Source organism: Leptidea sinapis, chromosome 42 (assembly GCF_905404315.1).
Source record: "Leptidea sinapis chromosome 42, ilLepSina1.1, whole genome shotgun sequence".
NCBI lineage: Eukaryota > Metazoa > Arthropoda > Insecta > Lepidoptera > Pieridae > Leptidea > Leptidea sinapis.
Window position 1 is genome coordinate 3,803,138 of NC_066306.1, and position 16,139 is coordinate 3,819,276.

The 16,139-nt window shown below is 33.8% G+C and overlaps 1 protein-coding gene across 1 annotated transcript in view; it reads right to left on the reverse strand.

The window, feature by feature from the left end:
* LOC126976771 (cuticlin-4) overlaps positions 1 to 16,139 on the reverse strand; it is a 50,119-nt gene that overhangs the window by 22,045 nt on the left and 11,935 nt on the right. The window contains exon 2 of the mRNA XM_050825351.1: positions 14,306 to 14,356. The gene's annotated coding sequence lies outside the window, so the exon portion shown is untranslated. The remainder of the gene's footprint in view (positions 1 to 14,305; positions 14,357 to 16,139) is intronic.

The window sequence follows — 16,139 nt, forward strand, 5'->3', positions numbered from 1 at the left end:
GCGCCTGCTACTACAACTCATGCTTAAAAAGAGACCCCAACACTGATATTGTATATTTTGTATTTTGTTGTAATAAATAAATATTATTATTATACTCCTAATTATAATTTCATCTTATTTTGTACATTTATATATATGTAACATATTTTATAAAAAAAAACAATATAAATATAAAAAATAAAGCCCCGCCGGCGTTGGTACACGACAATTCCGCCGGTGATGGTGGTATTATTATTATTATTACCTGAGTGTTAAAGAAAATTAATAATAAAATAAATGAAATTATATTTTTTTAACAGCAAGTTAAAAAATGATAATGTTTCATGAAAGAGGTTATTTATATAAAACATCTTAATGCCAATCGTAAAATTGAAAGAGAAATTAATTAAATTAACATGAAGTCATTAAGTAAACACGTGTCGTTCATCAGTTTTGCGCACTGGAAATACTTTTACGACGCAATTACAATAGTTATGGCTGAACTTAATAGAGCTGTTTCTCGTGAAAGTTGGCCCTTGAGAAATTTAATAATAATAGTAACACTAAACGGGCCATAAGTTTGATTAACCAGTCTTGTTGAGATGTGGGACAGCGCAACAGAAACCCGATTAGACATGAGCCGGGGTACACTCGGCTTGTCAAAACCACAGCATTCGTTTCCGCGGCACCACATCCGGTAACGTTTATATTTTTATGGGACACTTTTTATTTCTGTTGACCTAGTCTCGTTGTTAACAACTTGCCTTGTGTCGAGGTCTTTTGAGCGTTTTGGAAATTGATCGAATCAATGATATTCTATGTCAAATTTAAAAATCATTCTTACAGACTGTAGGGATGTGAGGTAATTCAAAATGCGGTTTTCAAGGAACTTTCTTCTTTAAGCCCAAACTATGAAATGATTTTCCTTGCGCGGTGTTTCCAGGACGATACCTTCAAATCTTTGGACCACTACGTACAGATATCGCGCGAGTTGAATGCAGAGTTCAGTAATGCGATAGTGTTGTGACCTAATTATAATTGACTAGCTGATACCCGCGACGTCGTTCACGTACGTATTTTTACACCTTGGGTTACATTACTGGACTTTTAGTAGGGATCCCTAATTTTTTGTAATTGTAATATAGCCTATAACACCCGGGGATAATGTAGCTTCCCAACAGGGAAAGAATTATTTTAATCGGTTCAGTAGTTGCGGAGCCTATTCAATGCAAACAATCAAATCTTTCCTCTTTATAATATTAAGTATAGATGAACATAATCATGAGAGTATCGATAAAATTGATCAATGTTTCAAGTTTACCATTTTAACCTTATAATTAAATTCCAAATTTTTGTTCTGTTTTTCTTCAACATACACGTCTAAAACATTTTTCGCAATTTCTTGTGCTTGGTGATGTTGGTGACTCGTATCAGTCATTATTAAAATAAAAAGAATACGATAAGAACACGGTAAGCGACGACTGCGGCACAGCACTACACTGCAGGGACGTGAGGCGAGGAGTGCGGACAGCGGGGGGAGAAACTCCCGCTCTTTACCACAGGCCCCGACTGCATTCAACTCGCGTGCTAACTATAACTATGACATCAGCAAGATGGCGGCCTATCTCCATCAAATGATTATAAAATTGTCTACACAAGTCATTATATGGCGTGCGCTACAAACTATTGATGATCATAAAATGGACAATACATAACTTATTTGAGTTTGCGAAGAGAGTGCAGGTCACATATAATACACAGTCACAATCTGTGAAAGCAATGTTTAATTTAGATGATCTTGATAGAAACGTTGTAATTTAGAAGTTGCTCGATCAAACATTGAAATGTGCGGCTGTCAAATTTAAATATCTGCTATTGAGACGTACAGTTAAGTGGTACCGGGCGAGTGTTCAGACAACGCCCGGGGGCTAATTACAGATCACTACACCTTCGCAGGTACTTTGGTTTCTAATTCAGTACAGTGACTCGACACTTCGAATCATTTTTACTTGTGGAATAAATTTTTTAAAGTACTTATTTATATATGCTCAGCAATTTGTTTTTTTTATTTATGACAATAGGGGACGAGACGAGCAGGGTGTTCAGCTGTTGGCATTTGATACGCAGTGCCCATTACAATGCAGTGCCGCTCACGATTCTTGGAAAACTTGAAAATTCTGAGCGGCACTACAACTGCGCTCGTCACCTTGAGACATATTAACATGTTTGACTTTTTGGCTCATTTGTCCAATAATTTCGGCGCTACGGCGCCCTTCAGACCGAAATACAATAATGCTAAGTGTGAGTATTGAATGAGGCTGAGTCGTCATGGTGGACTATGTTATGAAGTTACTTTTTTTTATTAAAACATTAGAAAATTTTAAAACTACCGCACTTAATCTGTTATTTATTAGTTCAAGCACTGATTATCCAGTAGGTACGAAATATGCTGGAACGAGCAGATGGACGGACCATTTGCTCCAAGCAGCGCCCATAGAAGTGTTAACGCGTCACAATACCGTCTGAAGACGTAGCGTACTGCATGATCCCACTCTCGCTTTTAACCGCGCCCACGACGAAAGAATGCGTTCATAAGAAAGGATGCTGATGGATGAAAGTGCTTTTTAGATTGCTCTGGTATTGGAAGAGACCAGAAGTGATCAGTTATCATCAGGTGGTCACTTGATTACTACGTGGGATGTCCCACAAAAATATGATTTAGCTCATTAATCAACATCAAGTAAAACAGTGAAAGTTGCTCTAAATACTTGATATTTCTATTTCCTTTATTGAATGAGATGTTGATGAGATATTAACCTGTCATACACACAATAGTCTTAATACAATATCGTATTTATAATGAGCTACGTTGGTACAAAGAAAATGTATTTACTATAAAATTTGATCCATACAAATTAACTTTGCGTGACAAACATTATAGCTAATAATTTTAAAACTATATTGTAACTATATTGAAAAGATATAATAAATATTATATTTAACATTTAACATTTGTTTTTGCAAGTGAAAAAAAGCATAAAACTGCTTAGCTAAATTATTTTAGACAAACAATTTGTTATGTTTTTAAAGTGATAACCCTTTAGGATTAATACACAAATAAAATTTGAAAACATTATTTTACGGGGCTCGAACCCACGATCTCTGGCGTTCCGTGCCAGTGTTCTCCCAACTGAGCTAACCGTTCGAGTGACGTATCGTCATAAGATCTTGTATGCTTTGTTCAACTCTCAGGTTGTGGCTTCATCTACAGGATCTACTTTTCAGTTAATAATAATAACCTGCTCAACCCTAATATTTGCATATTAGTAAATTGACTCGAGGTGTCGCTCTTGTAAATCTAAACAGTTTTTAAAGTAATAACCCTCAGTTCTAGGATTAATACACAAATAAATTTGGAAATAAAATAATACGTTCATAAAATTTTGTTTTCAAGTTTTATTTGTGTAATTTGACAATTACGGACGCAAATATCGATTAACCTGTTAATAAGTTATGGTATCCCGTATTATTTTTGGTTTTCTGGAATAGACCCAATGAACAAATCCAGCCATTGCGTATCTATTTCTGTAAATAGCTTAAGATCTTTCTTATAATCTTATTTTATGTCTGTTTGCTACGTAATAGATCAATCAAAACACTTTTTAAATGTTTGAAACGCGTCTATTTGTAACTGTGTTTTACATAAGTTACATTTTTATTATTATTTTGGTTATACCGACGTTTACACACTTACGCACTTTACGCAAAATCACAGGAACACGCATATATACATCTTTATCCTTTAAAAAGGTGTTAATTTACATATAAATTACACATTTTTTTGTTTTTCACCAATTTTTATTGGTGAACGTGCCGTTAGGGTTATGTACCATAAAAGGTAACCATTGGGAATCCCATTACAAATACTGTCCGTGGTGTGTCTGTCAGTCAGATTAAATGTTAACAGATACGTTGATATTGTCGATATCACAATTAAAATTAATTAGCTGACCCGACAGACGCTGTTCTGTCAAGAGAAAGAAAATTTAAATGGATATAGTATGTTATTCTTAACAGATAGACATATGCCATCGCGGACTTTTCTGTAGACTTGTATAAGATACATAATTCCACCATACATTATTTTGTTATATCTCAAAAGACATGTTTTCGTTGAAAGCTAGGCGGATTTTTTTTGCGACACCTCCAGCAAATACCGTTCGTATATACAAAAACCTATCCAAAAACTTTACAAAACATATATTAAAACCTTCCTCGAGGACCACAGTGTATTGGTGAAAACTACATGAAAATTGGTACAGTCGTTTTTGAGTATACCGCGAACAGATAGACAGAGAGGTGTAGCGGAGGACTTTCAAGGACAAATACCAGGGGCCCTTACCTAAAATAAATATTATAATAGCGTCCTATCTTATTTCTTGAAACAAAGTGTTTAAGAAATTCATATTATATTTCTAATAAGGCGGTACTATTCTATACGACTCCGACTCGCGCTTAACCGCTTTTTTTGTCGAGAAAAAAAAATCAACATTCCCGTAGATAATATAAGTCTGGGACCTACTTACTATATAGTCTAAGAAACGAATAGATAACTACCTAACTTCACGAATCCCGTTTAATGAATGAACAGTATGTACTATTTTATATTATAATAATAAATAGAACATATAAAAAAATGTTTCGCGAATGGATTGGCTCTTTCTGTTTCAATTTTTGTCAAGAATTTAAATTCCAGTTGAAATTATTACAAAATCCTATTTAAAATGCATTTTCGTAGACACAACCCTAAAAATCCGTGTTCGTTCGTGCTGTTTTGATGTAAGGTTCGTTTAATAAGCAGATGAGGTCAAATTACTAGTATTGGCTCAAGTATTTGACACAATAAATATATTAGACTAAAATAGTAAACCTACTTTTTCATATTTAACTATCGAATATTATGTAATTTATCTCATAAGCAAATTAAATATAATAGAGATACGAGTCTCAACAGTAATTTTTCAGACAATACCCTTTTATATCTACATATATTTACACCTCGGAATATATTTTTGAACATAATATAATCTATATAGATATCTATATATCTACATATCTCACATCGTAATTTAAACATATACGAACACTCACATTCACTCACACCACACAACCTACTCACCGTTTCAGTTACTCAATATGGATACGATTTCTTCTTTTCTTTCTATTTAATTTTTTCTTGTAAGTTTTTCTAGTATTTTTCGTTTTTGTCTTAAACTACTTTGTCACATACTTATTGTACTGTTAATAGTATTCCTTTTAATTGGTGTATCTATTCTGTATAACTTTTTAAAAAATGAAAAGAGTATTGTTTTCATTTTGTTAGCTGTAAGGAATCATAAATAAATAAATAATAAAATTGATAAAAATTCTTTCAATCGATTAAACGGACGAGTGAAGGTCATTCCTGTTCGGCTCCTGTACTAATATACCACGGATAGACATCAAATTATAAAATCAGCAACGATCTTGGATTAGCATTAACTCTTATTTGCTAGTCACTTTCGGTTCCTATTAACGATGTCTACGTGAGTGATGTGACTTTTAATTTACCACGGACAGAAAGTTAAGCTTAATTAAGAACATGAAAGTTTTAAATGCGTAATGAATAATGAGAAAGAACAAGGAACTTTCGGTGCAAACATGACATGTGTGTTTCTTCATAATGGAAGTGTGAAGATCAAAAATAATTTATTAATTATATTTCTTGTTGGTATGTATGTGTATGATAAAAAATAGCCAAGTTTGACTTCACAACAGTATTGAAGATAGTTAAAAAAGAAAATAATTGATTCCAGTTAAAAAGAAGAGTTTGTTTTTGGACAAATGGATTTTTTTAGTATGGTATAAAAACTTTTTACATACCAAGTCCCAAGTTTGTAGTATCTACATAATGTCAAATATCGTACTGGTCACCATTAAAAGAACACAAAAAAAAAGTGTCATTGAAAAGATTTTTTAAATCTAGCACTTTGAAATATTTTCACCATGCCCTGATATGAAAAATAGGTGAAGTGATAGTGACTTGACTCCGGAGCTTATTAATTCGAGCGCTCTAGGAATTATTAATAATCTCTTTTCGAATAAAAAATTAACACCTTAAAGATTATGATGATTTTGAGCAATCAATAAAATTAAGCTAGAAGACCTGAACCGATCGAGATATTAATGTTTAGGTAGAAATTAATTATGAATTGCTTTTTTGAAGCCCTTTATTTTTATTGCCTCGCAGAAGCTGTGAAAAGAAGAGGTTTCAACTCTGGCATAAAGCCTGTTTTTACTCTTGGGCGGCTAGAATCTAGAACTCTTCACAACTACCTAGTAATCCAATATGAGTCCAATAACATTAGATCTTCTTAACCGTCTCGAAAAGTGGCAACTGGGCCGTAAGTGTTAAGGTTTTACGTACAAATAGTGAAAAGTAGGAGTACCTACGTAAAAAATAATTACGTACAATAGCGTGCGGTATACGAAGCCATTACCAGCGTGGTTTAGACTATAGACTAGTGACTTAGAGTTATATTACAATTCTTTTCTAACGTGTTCTTGATTTGAAATAGCAAATTGCTATAGAAATATGTAAAAATGCATAAAAACCAATGTATAAAAACAAGTCTATCGCAATCGATTTCGCTTGAAATATGGTAATAAACAGGAAAGAAAATCAAGATTAGAATAAGGATTACCGACACAAGGGTTGCACGGATTTAAGAATTTTTAGTCATATCTACATGAAAGAACCTATATATCTGTTGAAAAAAAATTATCAACTATTTAGATCATTAAACAACAAAATCCAGATATGATTGATTACAAAATATAAAATAAGTCATTTGCTGGCATTAGTTGAGAGAGAGTAACGGACAGACCAACAAAGCTACACCGTGATTATTTTGGGTAGAGAATATTAAAAAAAGTAATGATTACATACATCCAAGTCGTAGAAGATTTCTCCTTGGATATAAAAACTATGGAGCTCCTATTCATGCGTTTGTTTCAATAGCGAAGCTTACAAAAATATCTGTCAATTTAATTGTGAGTGATTCTGATTGTAGCGTGCCATTGAATTTGTTTTAGCTTTCGATTCTTATGAATGCCCTGTGAAAAACAAACTTACACGCATTTTAATTGTTGTGGGCTACGTTGTTTTATAAGTCATTGTGATTTTCACAGCGACCAAGTTCAATGATCGACTATGCAATATGCAGGTCTTATGCCGTGTGAGTTTAGAAATCTTTGGCGTTTATGTTTTAGTTTCACTTTTGCCTTTAAATACTAAATACTAACTAGTTTAGTTTCGAAGGTTAGCAACTTAATATAAAAACTAAACAAAATGTTTAATAAAAATATGTACATTAAGGAAATATATCTATCTGGTAGTAATAAATGGAGAGCCGGTTTTTTTCTTCGGTTATTTGAAATTCATACGAAAACTACTAAACCGATCGGGATAATACTTGTACTATAAGATACAGCGTGTTTCGGAGAAGGTTTTAGTATACCATTTGTTGGTGATTATTTGACCAGTGGCTAGATTATGGGTACCACAACGGTGCCTATCTCTGGCGTAAAGCAGTAATGTGTAAACATTATTGTGTTTCGTTCTAAAGAGCGCCGTAGCTAGTGAAATTACTGGGCAAATGAGACATCCTATGTCTCAAGGTGACGAGCGTAATTGTAGTGCCGCTCAGAATTTATGGGACTTTCAAGAATCCTGAGCGGCACTGCATTGTTATAGACAGGACGTATCAATTACCATCAACTGAACGTCCTGCTCGTCTCGTCCCTTATTTTCATAAATAAAAATAGAATAAAAAATGAGCCAGAATCTATATTTTTTGACATAGAAATATATATTTATATATTCGAAATACAAATAATTCAATCAATGACATTTCATTATACAATATATACTAAAGTCTATTAATACAATTTGTATTACAGAAGTGTCAGAAACAGTGCAAACGAAATCCACCTGTGTCATTTGTTTTGATGTGACGAGCCTCTTAGCAAATTCCACGAAAGTGCCGCTCAAGGTTACGCCACGCAGCACTTTCTCCGCTACAAGTTCGTTGCTCTTCAAATTTTGCATCTCTACTCAATGGCAGTCTCCCGAACCTAGGCACCGCGATATAACTAAACAGTTCATGATAATAAACTCTATTTCTATTCGCATAGAGTTGAATTTGAATCCGTGCATGTTTCCAAGATACTATCCGTTGACGTTTTACGTTCAATGCCCGTGGTAATGGCACTGAGAAACATAACGTGGCCCACTTTCTCTTTTCAATGTACGTAGTCTTTCTCTTACGAGCACACACCCAGTACGATAGAGGGAGATGACTATATATAAATGCTTCGCCCCAACGTTGGGCTCGCTTTCTTTGCCGCAAATCCGGTAACTTTCATTAGCAAAATATTGATAAGGATTTGCAAGTCTATTTTCAATGGTAAATTACAATGTAGGTATGTTTATTTATTATTTGTTTTTTAATATATTCACAAATCAATATTTTTTTCAATTATATAAATACGTTTAATATGCATATTTTTACAAAAATTTATCGCAATTCAAAAATAAAATGGATACTTTATAATCAATTGTTATCAAAATGATTTGAGTTTTCTTTAGTATTTGTCTTTAAACAATTCGACACGTGTTTCGCCTCTACACGAGGCATCCTCAGGACGCCGGATGTTGACTCGCCAAAATCTGGCACGAGACTCAAAATATTGGCGGAATTAACAGTAAAGAAAACTCAAATCATTTTGATAATTATGGATTTCCGCAAAGTAACGCCTACTTCAATAAAATAAACCGATTGTTAATAAAATATATTTAGGATATGGACATTTTATAATGGAATATTAAACCGATATCTAATAAAAGCAATGAAAGTAGGTGAAACAGATTCCGGTTCTATGTTCTATCATCCCAATATTTCCATTCTCGTGGTACCGGAACTTCCGTTTGGAGAAACCTCGTTGCCACACCAGCGGCGCAACGCAATTTCGCGACAATTGACACCCACTCGAGCTATCCTATAACATGTATTCGATATCGACAGGCCGCACTATAAATAGAAATTGCATCCCGTGAAAAGTCTTCTACCGCCTTAATGGTTTTCACCGCTTGGAATGTTTGGTTTGTTTTATTTATAGCCGAGATTAACCATCAATGAACTTCAATCAGATTTTATTTTTGGATATTTAATACTTATAGAAGTAATTAAATTATTTATTAAGGCGATATAATTTGAAATTATATAATATAATTTTATAGGGTATATTTTTTTTTACTTTTTATGAAATGTTAAACATTTAAAACGCTGTTTAAGTTAGAACATGATTCATATATTAGATGCAGCACTTTAGAAACTAATTCGTATGTAACTACTATGAATACTTACTATTTGATTAAAATGAATGGTTGTTGAGTTTCTTGTATGATCTTCTCACGAGCCCTAATTTTTACGAACTTATGGTAGATTCAGTAATATTTCTAATGACAATACAAAAGCGCTTAGTTTAAATCTATTTGAATATGAATTTGAATCCGCAAGCGACGGATAAAAGCTTGTTTTCATATATTTCTGATGTAGCGATATGCGCCTATTACTGCCGTGAAGCAGTAATATGTTAGATTTATTATATGTGACCGAAATGGCCTAAAGGGCGCCGTAGCTAGAGAAATTACTGGGCAAATGATACTTTACATCTTATGTCTCAAGGTGACGGTCCGATTGTAGTGCCGCTCAGAATTTTTGGGTTTATCAAGAATCCTGCACCGCATTGTAATGAGCAGGGCGTATCAGTTACTATCAACAGAACGTCCTGCTCATCTCGTCTCTAATTGTCATAAAAAAAATCTTGCAATTGCTCGCAATTTCTGTAGAGAATATTTTCTTTGAAAACAAAGCCATATTAATTAATTGTAAGCAAGATTTCGATTTTTTTATATAACTGCAGATGTTGCAAAACAGTACTGCTCACTGTTACATAAAAAGACGTTTTTACGAAGGATGTTCAATAATTTCGGTGACTTCACAATGTAAGAGAAAGTTGATTATAATCTCAAGGACAGCGCTGAGGTTCTACTGACTTTCGGAGGTTCCCGCCATTGCGCAATGCCGTGAGATAACTCATAATAGTATCTCGTTGGCCCTTGAGTCTATTGTGTCGACATCACAACACGGATACCCCTTTAAGGACGATGATCTATCAGTTTTTTGTATCAGCTTTCACTCGATGTGATTGCATCATTGCAATGACCGTAAATTCTTTCTATAAAATTATGTCTGTAACAGAATTTCGTGCGTGTCAAAAAGCTTTGGAAGTGATCAATGCCACCGAATAATATTGTTTATTCCACAGCTGGAGTTGACTCGATCGTAGGACACCAAACCAGTGATGTTTGATAAATTAGTTTTATAAAATTTAATAAATTAAGCGTTGGGAAGTTTTTTTTTATGACAGTAAGGGACGAATCTAGCAGGTCGTTCAGCTGATGGTAATTGATACGCCCTGCCCATTACAATGTAGCTTATTAGTAGTAGCATTACAACTAGCTACGGCGCCCTTCAGACCGAAACACAATAATGCTTATACATAACTGCTTCACGGTAGAAACAGGCGCCGTTGTGGTACCCATAATAATTTACTTAATACGTATACAAAACTCGATATTTAAAAATGACTTTCTACTTTTAGCCGGCTTGCCATTGAATACGTGTTCTTTTATAATTATTAAATTTTTCTTTTTTAATCCGATACACCATGGACTTATAATTTAGGACCCGATTATGTATTCTTTGTAATTCATACTTAATCAAAGTCTCAAAAATTACGTTGAAATTTTTATAAAAAATTTCATTACATAGTCCAATTAGATTAGTTTAAACAAGCGAACAAATTATATTTGTACATAATTAGCCAAAAAAATATGAAAGGACAATATATTTTTGACTGGACTGATTGATGTGTACCAAAAAGTATATATTTTATTAGGTGAAGTAATTAAATTTAAACTGCCGCAGTCGCGAATAATATTATTATACCTATATATATTATTATTATTGACGATCTGTATAGCCGAGTGGTTAGCGATCCTACCTACTAAGCTAGTGGTCCCGGCTTCGAATCCGGTAGGTGCAAGCATTTATATGATGAATATGGATGTTTGTTTCCGAGTTGTTTTTTTATGGAATAGGAGGACAAACGAGCATACGTTTCACCTGTTGTTAAGTGATCACCGCCGCCCACAATCTCTTGCAACACCAGAGGAATCACAGGAGCGTTGCCGGTCTTTAAGGAAGGTGTACGCGCTTTTTTTGAAGGTATCCATGTCGTATCGTCCCGGAAACACTGCACAAGGAAGACCGCAGACCGAGTTATGGATGTTTATATGTATTCATGTATGTATTTTTTTGTAATTTTGTTGTCTTGCAACCCATAACACAGGCTATATATGCCTAATTTGGGGTAAGATAATTTGTGTAATAACTGTTTCAATATTATTACTACACTGGCCTGCAAAAGTAAGTATCACACTTTTCAAATTAATTTTTTTTCTTAACTATAGAAGGTAGAGATTTAAGGTTAAAAACGTTTTGTTGCAAATTTTGTAGGCTTTAATTCTTAAAAACTAAAATTATACATTAGTAACATTTTTAACTTAAAAAAGATAAAGCAATGAAAATAGACATTTTTAGTTTAGTGTAAAAAAAATCAACTAAAATGTATTACATGTTATCTAATTTTTAATAACTGGTATTGCCTCCTCGAGCTCTGATTACAGCTTCGAGCCGGTTTGGCATAGTGAACACTTGGTTTCGGAGCCGATTTTGGGGAATATTCTCCCATTCTTCTACCAGGCCTGCTTTAGTGCCCTGAGGGTAGTAGGTGGTGGTCTGCGATTTCTGACTAGCCTCCCAAGCTCATCCCAGGCGTGTTCAATCGGGTTGAGCTCAGGATTTCTTGATGGCCAAGCCATCACGCTGATACCGACCTCCTCAATATATTCTTGTACGATATGAGCTGTGCGTGGCCGGGCATTATCAAGCATCAGCATCGATCCATCACCCATACTTGCTAAATATGGCCCTGCATACTCATTGAGAAACTCTTGAGCATATCTTTGCCCAGTGAGGGTGCCATTTTCTATGGCTACTAGCTCTGTGCGACCTTCTGAAGATATGCCAGCCCATACATGTACACCGCCTCCACCGTATTGGACTCTTTCTGAGATGCAGGCTTGAAGGTATCGCTCACCAGGTCGCCTGTAAACACTTCGCCTTCCATCAGAAGTGTAAAGGGAGAATCGAGACTCATCTGCAAACAAAATTCTTGACCATTCTTATTCATCCCACTGTATGTGTTCACGGGCGTATCGCAGTCTCGCTACTCGATGCTGTCTCTCGAGTTTTGGGCCACTCGCTAGTCTTCGGGGTTTCAAATTTGCTTCAGCAAGTCTTCTTCTCACTGTACTGTCACTAATGTAGTCCCTCCGGGTCTGAAGTAGCTGTTGCTGGACTTCAACTGCATTTTGGTGGCGATTTCTTAACACAGTGGAAATAATATAACGATCTTCTCGGGCACTGGTACACCTGGGTCTGCCATTACAAGGTATCCTCAGATGGTGTCCAGTCTCTTCGTACCTTCGCTTTACCTTCTGGACCGTTCGTACCGTCACACCCACTATTCTTGCAGTGCGACGCATACTGATGCCTAGTTCCAGAAAAGCCATTATCCTAGCACATTCTTCAAATGAAAGAGGCATGATAAATAAATGTTATGTGCTTTTTAGCATAAATTTTTAAAACAAGACCCATCGATCTTGAAAAAAATTTAAAACAAAAAGAAAAATGTGAATGCTAAAATTGTAATTCGGAAACGTCCACTTTGAAAAAGGATTTTTTTTGTTTTTGAAGTTTTTTTTCAGCCAATTCTTAAAAGAAGGTTACCGACTATAAAGTTTTTATGTACAAAATTAAATTCTCTTTGGAGTCCTTTTTATTTCGAAAGTATATCTTGTGAACTTAAAACGTTATCCCAATTTTAAAAGTGTGATACTTACTTTTGAAGGCCAGTGTATTATTATATATGAGGTAATGTAGACACTATTACTAATACCTACTAGTGTAAACAATATTGTACAGTTCCACAATGGTGTGTTAACCAGGCACAATCCTTTAGTTTGTCAAACTTTCACTAACATGAGACTGTATATTCTAAATGGACCAACAGTGGTTTACGTAACCAACGTGTTGAGACTCGCGCGCACTTAGGTAATTACATTCGGTGAAAGTGTTATATTTTTGGCAACGAAATTATCGAACATGATATACGAACGTACGTTTAATGTTTTCTTTTATTGGCATTTTAACGACTCAATAGCATAAGCAACTTAATTCGTAAACGTAAAACATTTTGTTCATTTTAAAGTATGGTATCATCATACTAGAGGTCCACTCGTAAATCGGATTACTTTTATACCCTTTATATTAGCTTCACTTGTTTGTATGTATGTTTGTAACTGACTCCTTTAGACGCGATTTTGACCCACTTTAAACGGTCAGATTTCATTCCAACTTTGTAGATTTATCGAGGACCGATGACAATACACTAATTTGATAAGATAATTCCATTATTCAATTTGCAAACTAAGATTTTCGTCAATTTATATAATTTTTATCTATAGTCGATAAGGCAGTTAATACTTAATAGTTTTAATAATAAGCTTTTATAGAAAATTTAACTAAAAATTTAAGAATAAATAATAGTTAAAAAAAAACTAAAAAACAAAAAACACTTTACACTATTTTCAATTTAAATTTATTAAAATTTATTTTTTATTTTTTAGTTGAATTTTATATAAAGCGTTTTTTTTAGTTTTTTTAAACTATAATGTAAAATAACTATAAATAATGCTGAAGATTGTTTGACTATTGTATATGATGAAACCACATCAAAGAAATAGATTATATTGTTTTTTTTTTTTATTCGTAATGGTTATACAAAATGTAAAGTATTAATGATGTAATTTACAATTCGTAAGTTACTATAAAGGTTATAATATAATTAATCTTCTCTGTATAGACACATATGTATTTTTTAATGATATAATTATTTACAATAAGATGACAATATGCTAATTACAATTATCAGTAGTATTCTTCGTTCATTCGTTTGAACCTACAATGAAAAGAATATACAAATTTAAAGTCAATAGTAAAATATTATAGTTAAAATTAAGATAAAATATACTTACGTAATAGTTTTTTGGTGGCATAAATTTGGTATTGGCCTGAGATATGAAAACCTGAAACAAGAAAATAATATATAATATAACAATTTGAATAATAATATACTTAGCGGTGACTTTGGTTTAGTGGTAGCTGTGATAGTAGTCTATTGTTGCGGATTGGTAGCTAATAATAATAAGAGTAAGTATAATAATACTGTTAACACCAGTAACAAACATAAACTTGTTATGCCTACTATCACCATGTGACATTCATAATGTTAACACGAGGAACAAACATAAACTTGTTATGCCTACTACTCGGTTGGGTTGAGTTAGTAAGTCTTTTGTTGGGCGATGTATATGCTTCTACAATATGATCCCAGAAAATGTACAAAACAAATGTGTTACGAAATTTAAAAGAATTGTTAAAAAACGTTTGTGTGGGAAAGGTAATTATAGCATAAACGATTTTCTTAATGACACCACGGACTGGGATTAAAGCGAACACCCTCAGGCTCTTTAATTATTAATGTTTATTGTACGATATTACATTGTAATCCATATTTTATATAAAAAAAAGCCCGCTGAGTTTCTTGCGCCCATTCTTCTCAGGTCTGAGGCAGTCTCTTTTGAATGGGTGGTAGATTTTGAGGTTCAATAAGTGATTATAAATCCTATTTTGAATAAAAATATTTGAATTTGAATATGAATTTGATACTACAGACTGGGAATGAAGCGAACACCCTCAGTCTATTAAATAATAAAATTTGTGTGATATTGTATATAATAATATTGTAACGAAATAACTAACTAAGAAAATAACGTTGTGTTTCTTGCCCCCGTTCTTCTCAAGTGAGGTATACTATTTTTAATGTGTGTTAGTTTCATATAAGTCCTATAGAAAATGCAACATAAACAAATTGCTTAATTAAAAAAAACGATCACTAAAACTACCGGATCGGTTATTGAAATGCAATTTGCTAGAAATAGATGAATTTAATGTAAATCACTAATCCTAATAATAGGATTGCGATTGAATACAAAAATCAGGTAGAATATTAGCGTTTTAACTTACAGAATATTTTTTTTTTCTTCTATCTTTCTTTCTAATACAAACCAAAACACTCTGCTTGGATGAAATTATAATATATTGATTTTAACCAAATATTTTTATTCAAAATAGGTTCTAAAATCATTTGTTGAACGTCAAAAAACCACCAACCATTCGAAATAGTATTCTTCTCGACAGTAAGGGACGAGACGAGCAGGACGTTCAGCTGATGGTAATTGATACGCCCTGCCTATAACAATGCAGTGACGCTCAGGATTCTTGAAAAACCCAAAAATTCTGAGCGGCTCTACGATTTCGCTCGTCACCTTGAGACATAAGATGTTAAATCTCATTTGCCCAGTACTTTCACTAGCTACGGTGCCCTTCAGACCGAATCACAATAGGCAAGCAAGCAGGAACACATTCCTGCTTCACGGCAGACAGGCGCCGTTGTGGTACCCATAATCAAAGGAGCCTCTCACTGGTCACTCTTAATTTAGTTATTATCCAGTATCGTACAATAAAATTAACAATAAGACTGAGGGTATTCACTCCACTCCATCCCTTCCATCGAGGTTTTCTACGACGAGATATAATAGTCTATTTAATGTGAATGTGTGTACCAATAATGATATGAATATAACGTGTCCAAGAAACAACAATATTATGACAATGGCGCTGAAAGACAATAAGCTAATTTTTCTTTTAATCCAACTTCCTGCGAAAAGTGCCATTGTTATGTAGAGTTGAAAGTGAAAGTCTTTTCAAAAACATAGGCTTACGTTGTCATTAAAATAACATAAATTC